We start from the raw sequence: 18,586 nt of genomic DNA on the forward strand, positions 1-18,586 counted from the left end.
TCTAAGCATTTTCCACAGTTTGTTTTGATTTACACAGTGAAAGGCTTTTATGTAGTCAATGAAACAGAAGTAGAAATTTTTCTGGAATTCCCTTGCTTTCTCTATGATCCAATGAATGTTGGCAACTTGATCTCTGGTTCCTCTGCCTTTTCTAAACCCAGCTTGTACATCTGGAATTTCTCAATTCAAGTACTGCTGAAGCCTAGCTTGAAGGAAGAACTACCATATGATCAAGTAATTCCACTTCTGAGTATTTGTTTTTTAAAAATAATAATAATAATAATTTGAAAAGATACATGCACCCCCATGCTCACTGGAGCCTTATTTAAAATAGCCAAGATATGGAAACAACCTAAGTGTGCACTGGTGGATGAATGGATAAAAAGATGTGGTGTGCATATATACAATGGAATACCACTCAGTCAGAAAAAAGTATGGAATCTTACCATTTGAGGCTTCCCTAGTGGTTCAGATGGTAAAGAATCTGCCTGCAATGCAAGAGACCCAGGTTTGATCCCTGGATTGAGAAGATCCCCTGGGATTGGGAAGAGGGCATGGCAACTTACTCTAGTATTCTTGCCTGGAGAATACCATGGGCAGAGGAGCCTGAGAGGCTCGAGTCCATAGTGTCCCAAAGAGTCAGACATGACTGAGCGACTCACACCCACTTGCCATTTGTGATACAGACAGGCCTTAAGGCATGAGGCTAAGTGACATAGGTAAGACAGAGACAGATGAATACTATATGATTTCACTTATATGTGCAATATAAGAAAGAACAAAATGAATCAAAACAAAACAAATGAAAAACCAAGTTCACAGATACAAAGAACAGACTGGTAGTTGCCAAAGGGGAGGAGGTAGGGGACAGGAGAAATGGAACAAGGGAGTCAAAAGGTACAAACTTCCAGTTATAAAATAGATAAAGTATGAGGATGTAATATACAGCATGATGGCTACAGTTAATAATACTGTGTGGCATATCTGAAAGTTGCTAAGAGAGTAAATCTTAAAAATTCTCATCAAGAAAAAAATGATCGTAACTATGTAAGGTGATGCATGGTAACTAGACTTATGATAGAGATCATTTTGCATTGCATTCTAATATCAAACCATTATGTTGTATATGTGAAACTAATATAACGTTATACTTCAACTTTTAGAAAAACAGCCTGTGACTAGAAAAGGAAGGAGTGGAATGAAACTCACGAAAATGCTTCAAGTGACTACATATGGGCAACAGAGTAATTAGCAATTCTTTCTTCTTTTAAATTTTATTTTATAAATCTTCTTTAATGAGTATGTGCTACTTTTTAAAGGGAAAAGTATATTATTTACATTTTATAAGAGAAAACACAACATAACCAAACATTCCTGCCCACTGACTCATGGCCAAAGACAAGTGGACCCGATAATGAGCTGCCTGCTTAAACAGGTGTCAGCAGTGGTAGCCCTGGCACACCTTGGGCTGAAGCTGTGGAACTGATCAGTATCCCAAGGTTAGGACAGAAAGCCGCAGGTCAGCAGGGAGGGGCTCCACTAGCCTCTTTCTCCCAACTCAGCACTGGCCAGTAGAGAGCAAGACTGGCCCTGACTCCCACTGTGGGCAGAGGCCTGGAACACCTGTCCCAGCCAGTGTCTATCTGCCTGCCTGTCTTGTGTGTCTCTCCTCTCTCTCACACACACACCCCTCAGGTCCCTCTCAGCCCATGTGCATCCGGATAGGATGGTGCAAGTAAGCCACCTAGGTCAGGCTCTGCAAAGTGTCCAGGGGCTGGGGCTCCCCAGGCTCACCCTCCTAATAAAGACTCTAACAACAGCAACAGAACAGGCTTTCTGCTTTCCCACGGAGGAAATTCCTCTATGGAAACACATAATGCTCGTTTTCCATTTTAACCGGTGGTAAAAGGGCAGCCTGGCCAAGGATATAAGACCCTGGCCCAGGCTAAACAAGAGGAGGCTTGAGGTATAGAGGCTGCTCTTCCCAAATGCACCAATTCCACTCAAGAAACAGAAACTTACAAACTTGAGCAATGGAAGGGCAGAATTAACAGAAAAAATTAACTACATCAAAAACAAAGACTCACAGTACAATGGAATAACATACATTCAATCTACTGAATTTATTAACAAGACACGTTGGAGACGTTTCTACACTCTCTTTTCTATCTGTACAGCCTCCCATCTACCCCTAAGAAGAAATGGCACTATATTCCAGTGCTAAAGGAAAAACTGACCGGGTCAGACTTCCTGAGAAATGATGAATGTAGATCCACAAAACTATGTACCTAACAAGAGGCATGAAAAAAGAAGAAATACATATGGTCGTTATTTGTGGACACTAAAACTGTCTACCTAGAAAATCCAAAAGATTCAACTAAAAGTACTGCAACCAATTTCAGAGTAGGATAAGGTGGGTGGCACACTGTGTATGACAGTGGAAGGGAGAGTGGGGACTTCCCTGGGGGTGCAGTGGCTGAGACTCTACACCTCCAATGCGGGGGGCTGGGTTCCGTCCCTGGTCAGGGAACTAGAGCCCACATGCCACAACTAAGAGTTCACATGCTGCAACTAAAGATCTCGCATGCCACACAATGAAGACTGAAGATCTCATGTGCCGCAACTGAGGTGCAGTACAGCCAAATACATACATATTAGAGAGAGAGAGAGAGAGAGAGAGAAAGGAGTGGGGGCTCAGGACTGCTGCTCTCCCACCTAGTAACCATGGGATCTTGAATGAACAACTAACTGTGCTACAAAGCCCAGTTGCTTTAACAATAAAACAGAAATATTAGGACTTACTGAGAAAATTATATGGGATAAGATGCTTAGAGCAATGTATGGCACACAGCAAATCCCCACAGATGTAAACTATTATGCACCAGCAATCACCAAACAAAACGAAATTAGAAATCCATTTGCAAAAAAGAATTAAGAAATTGTAAAATAGCTAAGAATAAATCTAATCAAAATAAGTGAAACAAAAAGAAACAAAAAACTAAGACAGCCCCATATGAAAAAAACTCTACTATATCCTTTACTAATGGACACAGAATTGCTGAGTAAGTGGAGAGGTACATCATGTTCCTGGATGAGAAGTCTCCAACTGTCAGTTCTCCCATCATTAGCCCATAAATTCAATACAGTCCCATCCAAACAAGATTTTTTACTTAATCAGTTGATTCTAAAATTCATAGGGAAGAGAAAACAAGAAGAGCTAAGAAATATTTTTACAACAACAATGAGAAACAAATCACTTGACTAGATATCAGTGCTAGAATAGACAACTAGATCAATGAGTCAGAATAAAGAATCCAGAATCATACCCATATATTTGTAGGGAATCAGCAGATCCTAAATGTGGCATTTACAGGCAGTGGATGAAGGATGAACTAATCAATAAATGGTAGAGACACCATAGGACATACATTTGGCAAAAATAAAATTAGAGCCCTAACTCACAGCAGACATCGATTCCAGATGGATTGGGGACATAAACATTTTTAAAAACTACACAAAAACCCATAAACGTGTTAGAAGAAAATATAGGAAAATAGTTTTACAATCTCAAAGTAGTGAAGGCATTCATAAGACAAAACTCTGAAGCCATAGGGCAGAGATGACAGAACTAATCTCCAAATTACAAAAAACTACCCAACAGCAGACACTGTAAACAACAGGCTGAAAGGAATTACCAAATATATGTAGTAGTCAAAAGATTAATACCCAGAAAATACAAAGATATTCTATAAACCATAGAGGGAAAAAAACAGATGAATGAGCACAAATTTTCAGTAAGTAATATACAGCAAAAAAATATACCTGCCAAAAAAAAATGCAGTAATGTTAACCCTCCTAGTAATCGAATTGCAAATCAGAAAACAATGAAAAATAGCTGCAAATACCTAGAGCATTTACCACACACCAGGTACTATATAATTAATTCATTTAACCCTCAAAACATTCCTACAGGGACTTCCCTGGGGGTCCAGTGGTTAAGACTCCAGGCTTCCACTGCAGGGGGCATGGGTTCCTTCCCCCGCTAGAGGAACAAAGATCCAGCATGCCATGCAGGGTGGCAAAAAAACCCAACAAACCCACATCCTACATTTTTGGTGATATTTTTCTAGATATGATAATGGTATTATAATCACATTTTAAAACCATCACTATCTTTTAGACTATCCACTGAAATATTTACTTATATGCCTGATATTTGCTACAGAATAATACTGGAGGGCAAAGTGTGTGAGCAATATTGATGAAACAAAATTGGCCAAGAATTGATTAATTACTTTTGCATATTTTGAAATTTTCCATAAGAACAAAAAAATTAAGTCACTATGAGGTATGTACTACCATTATCATCCCCCTTTCACAGATGAGGAAATTAAGGAATAGGGACGTTAAGTAACTCACCAAGTCACATAGCTAGCAGGTGGGAAGACTTGTGATTTGATCTCAGCCAGTTGGGCTCCAGAGTCCAGTTTTTAATCACTATTCTATACTCACTACCAGAACTGGATATCATTTTTTACCCTCCAGAGAAACAAAAAAAAATTTTTTAATCTGATATTATCCAGTACTGATAAGTATAAGAGGAAATACAAATGTATATACTGTTTGTGGGTATGTAAAGAGTCGGACACGACTGAGCAACTGAACTGAACTGAATCCGATACAGTCCAAGTGAAGGGCAATTAGGCAGCATCCAAAAACTTTTAAATGTACTTACCCCTCAATCCAGCAACTTTTTCCTAAGTATCTTCCTTAGAAAAATATCTTACTATATGCACAAATAGGCAAGTACACAGATGCTTCCTGAGGCACTATTTGTAATAGCAAACCACTGGAAATAACCTAAGTGTTCATCAATAGCAGGATGGCTAAGTAAACGATGGTGCAACCATATTTTTCTGAATTACAATGCAGCAGTAAAAAGAATGCATTCTGACAGCAAAGGACCTCTGAGCCACATGGGTCCCAGAGGAAGAATTCAAGTTACAGAATACATGCATATTGTGAGCCTAAAACTAAGCAAAACCATGTATTTGTGTAAAGATCAGGAGTGACATCTACAGACTTCCTACAAAAAGGAGAAGAATGAGGGGAAGGGCCACAGAAAAAGAACCTTTTTAATATTCTCATATATTTTTATATAATTTTATAATTTATACATTTTTAAGCTTTTTACAAATGGAACATATTTATATATTACTTATCTAAAAAATAACATAGGAAATGAGAGATTAAAAGGAGGATGATAATAAGAATATTCATTTTGAAGTTGCCTGAAAGGACTGCATCTTGCTGGTGCCTGAGTTCAATGTGATTCTGAACCCCACACAAACCACACAGTCCCATGGCTCCTTCCTAAACCTGGCTGACGCCCTTTGACAGGGGCCATTCACCTGGAGGGCTTCTGAGTGATTAAGGCCTGAAACAATTGCCTATGAGAATTCCACAGTTTCCTCTCTGCTCTCATATAATAGTATATACCCCCTAAACTTCTGTTTTACAAGCACTTTCTCTGTAGAGAGGTTAACAACCAGTTTCTTCAAGCAGGAGAGCTACTGAACTCTGCTGGGAGCCTATCAGTGGTCAAAGCCATGGCTTACTCCACCACAGTGCCCCGTACTTACTAGGTACTCAAATGACTAACGGTGCTAAGGCTAGCTAAGCACAGAATTATTTCCAGCTTCAAAACATATCCACTTTTTCCTCTTTGCTCTAGGCAGTCCATTTGTCATCATGGTAGTGGTCAGGCCCAAGGACTGGGTCTGCTGCTGCTGCGTCACTTCAGTCGTGTCCGACGCTGTGCGATCCTGTGGACGGCAGCCCACCAGGCCCCGCCGTCCTTGGGATTCTCCAGGCAAGAACACTGGAGTGGGTTGCCATTTCCTTCTCCAACGCATGAAAGTGAAAAGTGAAAGTGAAGTCGCTCAGTCGTGTCTGACTCTTAGTGACCCCATGGACTGCAGCCTACCAGGCTCCTCCATCCATGGGATTTTCCAGGCAAGAGTACTGGAGTGGGGTGCCATTGCCTTCTCCAGGACTAGGTCACCAGGCTGCTAACATCTTCTGGGCTTAGGTGGCCCACACGGTCTGGTGATTCCTGGGGAGACTAAGGCCAAACAAGCTCTTCTGTTTTTTTAAGTTTCCTAATGAGATAATCACGATGGTGTGATCACTCACCTAGAGCCAGACATCCTGGAATGTGAAGTCCAGTGGGCCTTAGAAAGCATCATTATGAACAAAGCTAGTGGAGGTGATGGAATTCCAGTTGAGCTATTTCAAATCCTGAAAGATGATGCTGTGAAAGTGCTGCACTCAATGTGCCAGCAAATTTGGAAAACTCAGCAGTGGCCACAGGACTGGAAAAGGTCAGTTTTCATTCCAATCCCAAAGAAAGGCAATGCCAAAGAATGCTCAAACTACTGCACAATTGCACTCATCTCACACGCTAGTAAAGTAATGCTCAAAATTCTCCAAGCCAGGCTTCAGCAATACGTGAACTGTGAACTTCCAGATGTTCAAGCTGGTTTTAGAAAAGGCAGAGGAACCCGAGATCAAATTGCCAACATCCACTGGATCATCGAAAAAGCAAGACAGTTCCAGAAAAACATCTATTTCTGCTTTATTGACTATGCCAAAGCCTTTGACGGTGTGGATCACTATAAACTGTGGAAAATTCTGAAAGAGATGGGAATACCAGACCACCTGACCACCCTCTTGAGAAACCTGTATGCCGGTCAGGAAGCAACAGTTAGAACTGGACATGGAACAACAGACTGGTCCCAAATAGGAAAAGGAGTATGTCAAGGCTGTATATTGTCACCCTGCTTATTTAACTTCTATGCAGAGTACATCATGAGAAACGCTGGGCTGGATGAAGCACAAGATGGAATCAAGATTGCCGGGAGAAATATCAATAACCTCAGATATGCAGATGACACCACCCTTATGGCAGAAAGTGAAGAGGAACTCAAAAGCCTCTTGATGAAAGTGAAAGAGGAGAGTGAAAAAGTTGGCTTAAAGCTCAACATTCAGAAAACTAAGATCATGGAATCTGGCCTCATCACTTCATGGGAAATAGATGGGGAAACAGTGGAAACAATGGCTGACTTTATTTTTTGGGGCTTCAAAATCACTGCAGATGGTGACTGCAGCCATGAAATTAAAAGACACTTACTCCTTGGAAGGCAAGTTACGACCAACCTAGATAGCATATTCAAAAGCAGAGACATTACTTTGCCAACAAAGGTTCGTCTAGTCAAGGCTATGGTTTTTCCTGTGGTCATGTATGGATGTGAAAGTTGGACTGTGAAGAAAGCTGAGCACTGAAGAATTGATGCCTTTGAACTGTGGTGTTGGAGAAGACTCTTGAGAGTCCCTTGGACTAAAAGGAAATCCAACCAGTCCATTCTAAAGGAGATCAGTCCTGGGTGTTCTTTGGAAGGACTGATGCTTAAGCTGAAACTCCAGTACTTTGGCCACCTCATGCGAAGAGTTGACTCATTGGAAAAGACTCTGATGCTGGGAGGGATTGGGGGCAGGAGGAGAAGGGAACGACAGAGGATGAGATGGCTGGATGGCATCACCGACTCGATGGACATGAGTTTGGGTGAACTCCGGGAGTTGGTGATGGACAGGGAGGCCTGGCGTGCTGCAATTCATGGGGTCGCAAAGAGTCGGACACAACTGAGCGACTGAACTAACTTATGAACATAAGTAGCTGGCATTTGAGTAGGGGGATGAGATGGAAGGAAGACAAGAATCCCTAGAACCAGAGAGGAAAACAGAGCTCAACTGGAGAGCTGCACAGATAAACCAGATACCAACTCAACAGTTTCATTTTAAAATCTGATTCTTCCTAAACATGCCCATGTTAACAAACCACAGAGGGACCCTGAAACTCAGACTTACTTCAGATGTAGGCAGGAGCATTAAGTGTTTACAACACAAAGAGAGAAGAGAGATGAGGACAGGTCAAAGAGGACTCTGTGGTGTGACCTATGATCATGAGGTCCTATGTCCTTGACCCACGGTCAGTGATGGCATTCCCTAGAGACTGATTGGCCTGGTTCTTATTTTTATTCTCAACATCACATAAGCACCAATGTGGGGTATTTTCATGTGGCAAGCATCAAAGTATAATCAAGACCTTCTAGAAAGAGGCTCTCTCTGAGGAATCAAAGGGCAAGAGAGCCCACTCACACTACCTATCGCCTGACTGCATGGCATTCCTCATCCCCTGGCCTAACTCTGACAGAGCTTAAAACGAAAGAGGCCCTAATGACTTTCCAAAGAGAGGCCCACAGTGACATCAAGTAAGCTGAAAAGAAGGGAGACAGAGTGTGTGAGAGTTGATTTATGGATTCACTACTACCATCTGCATCCTTGGACCACTTCTCTTCCATCAAAAAGGGAGAAGTGGAGATGAAGCTCTGTACTCCTCCACCTAGCCTGATTGCTGTGGCATTTTCCACCTTTACCCCAAAGGCTACTGGTGATGGAGGAGTGGTCAAGGAGTGGGAAGGGAATTTTCCTTCTATCATGGAGGTGGACAGACCAGTAGGGCCTGCTATGCATCATGAACTATACACAACAGGGCTATAGAAATGGGATCCATGAAAAGGAGAAAGGAGATGACTATGTCTATGTACACAGGAGGAAAAACTGATTCCTCAAGAAAGTCTCTATTGTAGAGGAGGTCCACCAGTAAACCCTGGTGTGCAGATTTAAGCAATCTCTCATGTCAACTCCTTCCCTGTGATGAGAGACACTAAGGGCCCCAGAGTCCTCAGGTTGGCACAGACTGAGGCTTACTGTACAGGGGGAGGAGGAAAAATTACACAGCTAGAGATAGGAGAAAAGTAAGAATACTGAGGTCCTTCTCTGCAAGTCTTTCATTACAGGGCTTCTCAGGAAGGTGAAATCCCAAGGGACTTCCTTGTTTCCAGATTAGTGGGCAGCACCAGCAATCCTGATCTTGAACTCTGCTCCTCTCCAAGATTTCCTGCCCTCTAGACAATGGCACTGAGAGGAAAGATGCGGGAGTCTGTGTGTTCCATCCTGTTCCGCTGAAGTCCTGGAGTCTAATTCTGGCCGCCTGCTAGTCGTTCTCCTCCGGAGGCAGCCCAGTCAGGTCTGTGCCATCCCAGGACTCGGCTCCCGTCTCTCTCTGCCCCACTGGAAGGGTCCTGGGCCACTGCACATTTGTCCAACCTCATGTGTCTGCAGTCCGGTTTTTCCCCCATGAACACGTGAGAAAAGTGGCAGATTTTTCTAAGGACACCATCAACAGCTTACAGAGGGAGGAATGTCTAATCAGCAGAGCAGTAATGAAGTGAGAAAGAGGAGGTGAAAGCCAATAATGCCACAGTTCCCTCCAGACTGACTGACCGTGAGAGCTGGCGGCCAAGGTGCTGAGCTGCTACCATCCGCATACGTACTAGTGCCATCACCTAGACATTTGGGACGGGCTGTCAAGGAGAAATTTGCCCTTCATGAAAACAGCAGACACTAACTGCTCTGTCTGCCCTATACGCTCCTTCCACACAGCTGATTCAGAGACTTCCTATATTCTTACATAATCTCCCTCCCTGGCCAGTTAACCGGTCAAGGGGTAGGAAGCTGACCCAAGCAGGGCCAGTGAGATTTCTGGATGCCAGTCCCTCTCCATGACTTAATCCATGAGCTGCCAAACTCAGGAGCTCTTGGCAGCCTCTGGAATAAGCTGGTCAACTGGGAAAAAGAAAGGAGCTGAGATTCAGAAACAGAGATGAGCACTAGAGGCGTTAAGTCCTGGCAGACTGCGGGCTCTGGGTCCAGGACTCCTGATGCTGGACTCCTGCTCTTCCTTTACTTGATTGCTTAGCTTTGCCCTTGGATTTACGAGCCAAACATTTCCAGTTTTATTCAAGTTAACGTGAATTTGGTTTCTGTCACTTACAACCAATTTATCCTGACTGCTATAGAACTTCAATTCAGTAGCCACCGGGCTTCTCATCCACCTGAATGTCCTCACTGACAAATAAGCAAAGGGCTTTGCCAGGCACCCGCTGGACACCTTGAGGGCTAGCTAAGAAGAGACGCCTCATCCATGAAATCAATAGCTGGTAGGCCTCCTATGAGAGCAGATGACCAGGGCAGTGTAGTCTGGCCTCGAACTTCAGAAAGGGCATGATGTGTTTTCCTACATTTAGGCCCAAAGAGAGTGCCAGGGGAAAAAATTTACACTCCATGCAGAGGTGGGTGGGGAGACTGTCTGCAGGACAGCAGGTAACAAGGATACTGCTTGAGGCAGGGGGTTATAGTTTCTAAGGAAGAAAGCCCTATCTTCAGAGACTGGGCCTCTGGGATTTCTTTTTACAAACTGATGAGAGTAAAAATTCTGTTGGAAACCACAAGGCTCACTCTGCCAGGACAGAGTCTGGGCCACTCTCAGACCCTTCCATTTTCAACAACTATGGGGCCAGGCGTCTAAGAAATAAGCAATCGAACAATACTTTCCCAGCACTTATCTGACTTGAATCAAGACACACAAAATGACTGAAATAGTGATGAAAATATAGGAGTTAATTTTACTATTTTCTTTGTGTATGTTTGAAATTTTGAAAGTTAAAAAATAAACACACCCATAATTAAAACTTTGAAACCACCAGCAATTCCTTTGTTACAACTTTTTTTAATCCTTTTCCCATCTTGACCCAGGACCAGTAGTCCTAAAACCAAGGGAAAAATAAATATGACCCTAAGAGCAATCTCGTATATTCCACTGTTAAATCCCTCTGAGTGACAAATTCCAAAAAAATGAAGAAGGAACCAAGCAGAAAACTCACACATGTAAAATTAAACCCACATATACCTAAAGTAGTCCTCCTAAAACTCTTTTTTTCTTTTGGCCATGCCACACAGCACGTGGGATCTTAGTTCACTAACCAGGAATTGAACCCATGTCCCCTGCAGTGGAAGCTCAGTCCTAACCACAGGGCCACCAGGGAATTCCCCCCCCTCCTCTCTCTCTTTTTAATGAAGCTAGCCCTAGGTTTAGAAAGACATTTGAAGTCATTAGTCAGAAATTACATATCAGGAAACCAAAGCTCATTCATGGTCAACCACATTCTGGAGCATAAAATAATAAATGATATCATATGTTGTATAAAAATGTTATAAACATCACTAAATATTGCATAAATAGACACATATGTGCACATTTATATGTATCTATATCTATCTATTTAACTCTCTCTATATAGTAATATTAGTCGTTCAGTCATGTCCCACTTTTTGCAACCCCATGGACTGTAGCCCACCAGGCTCCTCTGTCCATGGGATATCTCCAAGCAGACATACTGGAGTGGGTTGCCATTTCCTTCTTCACTCTCTCTATATATACCTATAAGAAATTTGAAGCAAAACATGACAAGCATTTGAGCTTCGGGTTCCTCCAAAGACCCATCTCCTTACAGGTAGTTACTGGGTGGAGCCAGACACAGTGAGCAGCCCCTCATTCCGGCTCCTCTCCCAGCTACTTCACACCTACCCAAGACCCCCAAATTCCACCCAGCCCTGGCTCTCCATAGACCTCACCTCCATGCTCCTGCTTAGGACTTTGTCAACAGCCTCACCTCCCCACTGCCAGCCTCTAGGCACCAAATTCTACTTCCTAAGGCCCCATGCTAGGCAAATAGCTTGGCATATTTGTTTTCTGGGAAAAGTCAACCCCTCAATGTTTCATTTCACCTCTTTGGAACACTGGAATAAAGGCCAAACACATCAGGAGCCACAGCGAAGCACTGGGGCCAGGGCAGTACCTGACTCAACGCCATGCCCACCATCAGCGCCACCAGAACCGCCCTTAAAGTACCAAGATGTGGGGTATAGTACCTACCCACTTAAGCCACATGTAATCTCTGCATACATGTGTGCATACACACCTGTAAATTACCAAATTACACACTTTTGATGTATAAGTCTGCTGTCACCCCCCCCCACCCCAGATCAGATCACCTTATCTTTCCAACTTGGGCTTCTCCTTTGGAAGAAGAAATTTGAGGGGAGCGGTTTTGCCACCTGGAGACTCCACTGTAAGCCATACCAGCCAAGCCAGATACCCAGAAAGCATGTGCCAGCCCAGGTCACCGATTCCTTTTCTGCCCAGTCACCACACCTCACCCCCACCCAAGCAACTTGAGGAAGAACACTGAGGAGATTAGCGGGTCTATCCTTCACCCCCTGCTCCGGCCTGCTCTGACTAGCCCAGGGCCAGTGGGTGGCTGCTGGCCATTCAGCCCTCAGTTGCCGACTATCCGAGGCGGAAAGCTATTCTGTGGCTCGACTCCCAGGTGCTGGTATTTGGCTCCTGGGAGGAAAGAGAACATGGGCCCAGTCACAGCCTTGGGAAGAGGTGCCTGCCCAGCTGGGTTGCCTTGGCCTTGCCAACAGAGGTAGACACACACGTAGACAGACAGACAGACACACACACACACACACAGCCTGTGTCTGCTCCTTTTGGTAAGGAGGCACCCAAGATGCTGCACACATACTCACACAGCTGCACCCACTGTTTGGTGTTTCTACTCCTGACGAGAATGGTCCACAGGCACAGGCACACCCCATACATACAAATACCCCTGTGTGCCCACTGTGCCCCACAGGAGCCTCTATCCTCAGTCTTCCTGGGTACTTGTGATTTTCAGCCGGCACAGGTGTTAAGCCCCTTCCATTCTCTTCCCTCTTGGGCCTGTCCCTCCCTCTGCCCTCCCACGGTAAGTGCTTTCAGGCCACACAATGAGTGGGAGGAGGAGAAACACTTCTATTGAGGAAGGCGTTTTGTTGTTTCATCCCTAAGGGGGGCTGGGGTAGGAGAGGAGGGGGACCCACAAAATTTCTAATAAGCAGTTTCTCTCCTCAAAGCTAAAATGATTTTCTTTAATTGCTTGGTGGGAACAGTTTATTGTGGGGGTCTCTGCCCTCCTCCCCCCCAGCCTAATTGACTTACTGAAGTTTAACAGGGGCTTTCACCTGGAGAGTCTGCAATTACTCCCCCCACCCCACATTCGTACCTGGGCTCTCCCCACAGGGGGCCTTTGTTCCCCCTAAATACAGCAGTGACACAAATGTCCTCAGCAGCAGGGGAACGCAGGGAAGTGGTAATTTTCAGCCCAACGCAATTAGCTGAGGGCTTTTCAGCCTTCCCCTTGAATGGTGGGGAAACTTTCGGCATGTGGGAACGGTGAGCTGGGGCTGCTCTGTGCAAGTTAAACAAAAGAGGCCTCTGAATTGAGCCCCGCAGTGAGCCAGACCAGGGCTGTGGGGGCAGCTGGGACTGGGGCCTGGACAAGGGACCCACATCATCAACCACCCTATCTGTGTCTTCCAGTCAGGGCCAGTGGCCCCAAATAGCTTTCTGGGAGGCAGAGGCATGCAAGACTGGCACCACAGCTCTGCATTTATGAAGCAAAGAAGGAAAAAAGGTGGTGGATTGAGCTGCGGCAGGACAAGAGGGGTCAGAGGGCTGCAGTGCTGTGTCTGTCTGGCTTTCTCAGAGGGCCCGGGGCTGGAGCTCACGTTAGATTTTGGGTCTTCAGGGACACCTCAGCTTTAGGGAGAGACTCTTCCAGGAGATGGGAGACCTAGGACTGCCTCTAACACTCAGGTCCACTATTGCCCCACAGCAGCCCTTAAGCCCAGCTAAGCAGAGGAAAGAGAGTCCTCTACTTGCGGGTAGCTCTGAGGCTAGGGAGGCACAGGGTGAAAGCAGAAGCTCAGTGCCAAGGTACCCGAAGGCCAGAGTGTGGGCTCTAGCAGTGGAAGTAACGACGCAGGCCTGCCAGCCTCTCACAACCTGCCCTAAAACAGCCCTGACCCCAGACCTAGGAGAGAGAGAAGCCGTCCTCCTTGAAAGAACAAAAAAAATGAAAACTAGAAACAGAAGGTCTGGGTGACAGATGAGCTGCGATACACGCAGGAAAGAGCACACAGGACAGGGCAGGCAGCGCTGTGGGACCGGGGAAAGGCCGGAGCCAGGCTGAGCAGGCCCGCATTCAGGACCAGATCAGCTGCTCACAAGCTGTTTGACCCGGCAAGCCTGTACCTTCCGGAGGCCTCACATTTCTTGTCTGTAAAATGGGTAACAGTTATCCTACAGTGTTGTGTTTAACTTTTTACAAAAGCAACACAAAACGTTTGTGAGTTAGCATCTCTAATAGATGTATTAAACAGGAACCAGAGAAGCTGTTCTGGTTGAACAGAGGTGAGGGGTAGGGGCTGAGCCTCACCCAGGTGGCTTCCAACCTTCCTGCCTTTGACGCAGACCTCAGAACCTTGCCTAGAAATCCCAGAACCAGATACTCTGCAGGCCCGCTGCACTAGGAACCCTCCACTAGTAACAAACACTGTGACCCAGCAGAGCTTGGACTGACGAGCTCCCTATAGCATAGGCTACTGCTCTTTGTGGCCCTGCCTCCCAGCTCCCTCCAGTCATACCCACAGAAGTAGGATCGTGGTCCATGGGGATTTGCCATCAACGACCTCACTTCACAGCCTGTAAGAACCCAGGCAAACTACATTCAGTGGCTATCAGCCTGGGGCACTTGGAGCAGTTCAGCGTGTGGCTTCTAGGCAGCAGTCAGGTCAAACTTTTTACCTATTTATCCAACGTTGAGACCTAGCCATAAAAACTACCACCATGTGAAATGCCACCCCCACCGTGCTCCCTCACTGACCTGGACTAGCTCTTAGGGACTAGAGCTAGCTCCTGCCTCACTCCCGCCTCCAGCCCTGCTGAAAGAAGTTCCAAGTGATTCTCTACAGAGGAGTCTCCAAAGCAAAGCGTGGCTAGTCCAAACACCTGCGGTTCAGAGACATGAAAGCAGACCCTCTTCACACCCTACCACCCCTGGAACAGCCTCCGCCTTCTGGGAGCAGCCCATCTTGACGACCGGCAGGGGACAAGCAGGCCTCTTCCGCAAAACAACTGGCTCAGCTCCAGTCACATCAGGCCTTGATTCCGTATCTTCCTCTCCTCCGCATCAGTCTGGTGTCCCACCTGCACAGCCACCAACCCCACTCTGGATGGATGCTCCTGCCCTGAGACTGACCAGCACTCTCATTCAACAAGGCCTTGCATGGGCACTTCCTAAGCTGGAGGCAGGAGTAGATAGGGGCCTCATTCTTTCAACAATTACCTGAAGGCTATCCAAGCCAGCCCTGTGCTAGGAATTAGGATGTTCAAGAAAACCAAAAACCCAAAACTTAAGGTCCAGTCAGAGAGTTAAGTCTTCAGTTCGCTTTTTTATTTAAATTGGAAACAATTCAAGACAATCAACAAATTCTAATCCCAAATGAGAGCAAGATCCTTGTGGGCAGAGTAGTTAAAGGCCATGAGCTCCGGAGTCAGAAGCTGGGACTCAAACCCAGGTTTGAGTTAATTACCAGATGTGACTCTGAGCATGTTAATAACCTCTCTTAGGCCTCAGTTTCCTTGCCTGATGATGGTGACAGTACCTATCTGGAAGGATTAAGCGAGATATAAAGTGTTTGGCATAGTGCTTGGCATTTCAGCTGGCAAGCATGTCAGTCATCCTTGTCTGCATCATTATCGCCGTCATCAGCTAGGCATTAGAGAGGCACTGGGGACTCCTGGTCCAGAAATGGCCTAATGAAAGGAATCTGTATCGTTTCCATCCAGAAGCACCAGAGGCTGGGTAAGAAGAGAGACTTCCGGTTCCCTGTCCCTGTCCTGCAGACTACCCCGGAAAGCTACCGTCAAGGCTGATGACAGACAGGACAAAATTTAACCTGGCCAGGGCAGCAGGAGACCTTGATCCAACCAGGGGCCTTAAAGGGAAGGATTGGAATTTGTGCACCCTCAAACTGACCACAGCCCCCTTAGCCTCTCCCTCGCTCCCCCTCACTTTCTACCACCAGCCTCCTGGCTGGAATGCAGGGGCCCCTGTGCCAGAAGGCCCAGGCCAGGCAGGAGGCCGGGAGGCACAGGTGGTTCTCAGAGGAGATCCCTGAGCTCCAGAAAGCATTTCCCCCACAGGCCCAACAAAGCTGGGGCTTGTTGTTGGTCAAGGCGCCTTTGCTTGTCTGGGCTGCAGCCCAGACGGTGAGGCGGTCGGGGCAGGCCAGGGGACTCAGGGCTGCAGGGTGTGTGTGTGGCGGTGGTTGTTGGGGGGAGGAGGTCAGCCAGCCGTTTTGGCACCAGCTGCCTCCTTCCCTGGGTTTCTCACTTTGTTCAGCATGGCAACCCAAAGGAGGCTGGGGAAAGCACTTTTCACTACCCAGCAAATAAAGACACAGGGAGAAGGAGAAGGATGAAAGGTATGGGGGTTAATTTGGTTTGGGGGTATTTATGTGGTTTTAAAAAATAATAGAAGTTTTTTCTGCGATCCAATTAATTTCAAACCCAGGATACAGATCATGAATAGCCAACAGTGATCCCACAGCACCTAATTCATATTATCCCTCTTCTGAGACTTGAAGTCCCAGTGGAGTGAGAGGTGGTCCCAAGAGGCTAGGAGGGATGTTTTCTACCTCCTGGTTGGGCACAGTTAGCGCTGGGGCACAGTCAACCCCACTACAAAACTCGGGGACTTTCAGCTCCCCAGGTCCACAAACACCCATGCAGTCCTCCTAATCAAGGGTATACGTGGCTTTCCAGGTGGAGGTATGACACCAGCGACTGCAGAGCCCACTTATTCCTAAGAATGATGTCCTCCTGGCCCCACGCCTGGGCAATGGACATAGGAGATTTCAAGATTCCAATGGGGACCTGAACTTATCTGCTTCCTTCATTATTTCCAAGAAAGGAGCCCTCACTCACAGATCATTCTGCCTCTGCTGGCTCCCTTCCACCTGGCCCCAGAGCCCTGACTCCAGGCCTTCCTTAGTCCTACAGCCTAGAAGGGAGGGACTGTTCTCACTGGGTCTTCGACAAAGGAGAGTTTTTCACACAGGAGTTTGAGGAGACACTGGGCCTGGGAATCCCCTCCCCAAGCCTCTGTCTGCTATCCCATCCGATTCCTGAAGTTTAGCTCAACCCACTCATACCACATGCCCAAATCTTGCTTTGGAACAGATTTCTTTCTGGTGGCATGTTTTTTTCATGCATTTTTGAAATCACAAACTATAAAAACTATGGGTTCTTCTCTTTGGAAAAACATTAGTTAGGATTCTAAAAAGCTCATTTGATTTGAAGTTTCCTCTTTCCCACTAGGCTACTTGGGATGGGACAAAAACCTTTCAGACGAATGCAAAGACAAGAGACAGATCTGCAAACACATTTGACAGAGGTATGGGTTCCGGATTTACTGGCTGGCTGACCCACCTCACTTCAGACTTTCATTGCTACATGGAACCTGTGCCACATATGGGGTACTATTGGCTGCGGCTGACTTAAGGTATTCTCAAGTCAAAGGTTTCGAGAGAATCCATTTCCCCTCCCCTTCCTTGCTCCTTCTGTGGAACAGCCAAGGAGTCTAGACCCTTTTGATGAGGCTGCTTGGAACCCTCGGGTCAGCTGCTACCAGTACAGTCCTGGGCCTCTGCTACTTCAACAGCTCCTGCCTCTTCTGTGCTCAAGCCGTGTTCTCCCACACGACCACAAGCATCCACTGTGACTTGCTTGAGAAGCACACATCTTCTTCCAGAAAACAGTATTTCCTTGCACTCTACCATCAACAGAAGGAAAATTCACAGAGAAGGAGAGTCACAACAAAAAGACTGGGCAAAAGATAACCTGAACAAAAAAATAAAAACTTCAGGAAACACAGTGATTGCCAGAAACTCAATAACTAGGTCCAGAGCTTCTCCTCGATGCTCTAAGGAAGAGAAAAGGATGAAATCCAGTGGCTTGAAGAATTCACATAGGATTTCCCTGGTGGTACAGCAGATAAGAATCCACTTGCCAATGCAGGGGACACAGGTTCGATCCCTGGTCCGAGAAGATCCCACATGCCGTGTAGTGACTAAGCCCACGTGCCTCTAACTACTGAGTGCACGCTCTGCAACAAGAGAAGCCACCACACCGCAACTGGAGAGTAGCGCACACTCACTGCAACTAGAGGAAGCCTATGAGTAGCAATGAAGACCCAGGGCAGACAAAAATAAAGTTTTAAAACCAGAATCCACATAAACATACACTTGCTTCTGTTGAGCTGTCTTCTTGAGGTGACTCTGGCCCAGGAGAAGCCGTGACATCAACACAAAGTAATGAAGGTTAAGGCAGACGGTTCCCCGTGGATCATCTCAGGTGGTCTGTGCTTGCGGGTGGGGGCTCCCAGAGACCAGGGAACCTGCCTGACACCCTGACACACACTTTACAGATGCACAGGCTCAGAGACAGCTGGCAGAGGTATACACACAGCACCACAGAGAGAAGGGCACTGGACCTGTGCCCCCAAATTAAAAACCTAGCACCGGCTATCTACTATTCAGTTCATTTTCATTAAGGGCTAATTGATTTCTCTGATCATCTCCTCTCCTTTTCTTTGGAAAAGCGGAAAGTACACAGAGGGAAACTTTTTTCTTTTCGTGGGGAGAATGGGGAAAAAGGGAGGGGAGAGAAGATAGA

At 46.0% G+C, this 18,586-nt stretch overlaps 1 protein-coding gene across 6 annotated transcripts in view; it reads right to left on the reverse strand.

Moving 5' to 3' along the window:
• The window catches only part of FBXW4 (F-box and WD repeat domain containing 4), an 83,272-nt gene that overhangs the window by 19,108 nt on the left and 45,578 nt on the right, over positions 1-18,586 (reverse strand). The gene's annotated exons all lie outside the window — the stretch shown is intronic.

Source organism: Bubalus kerabau, chromosome 22 (assembly GCF_029407905.1).
Source record: "Bubalus kerabau isolate K-KA32 ecotype Philippines breed swamp buffalo chromosome 22, PCC_UOA_SB_1v2, whole genome shotgun sequence".
Taxonomy (NCBI): domain Eukaryota; kingdom Metazoa; phylum Chordata; class Mammalia; order Artiodactyla; family Bovidae; genus Bubalus; species Bubalus kerabau.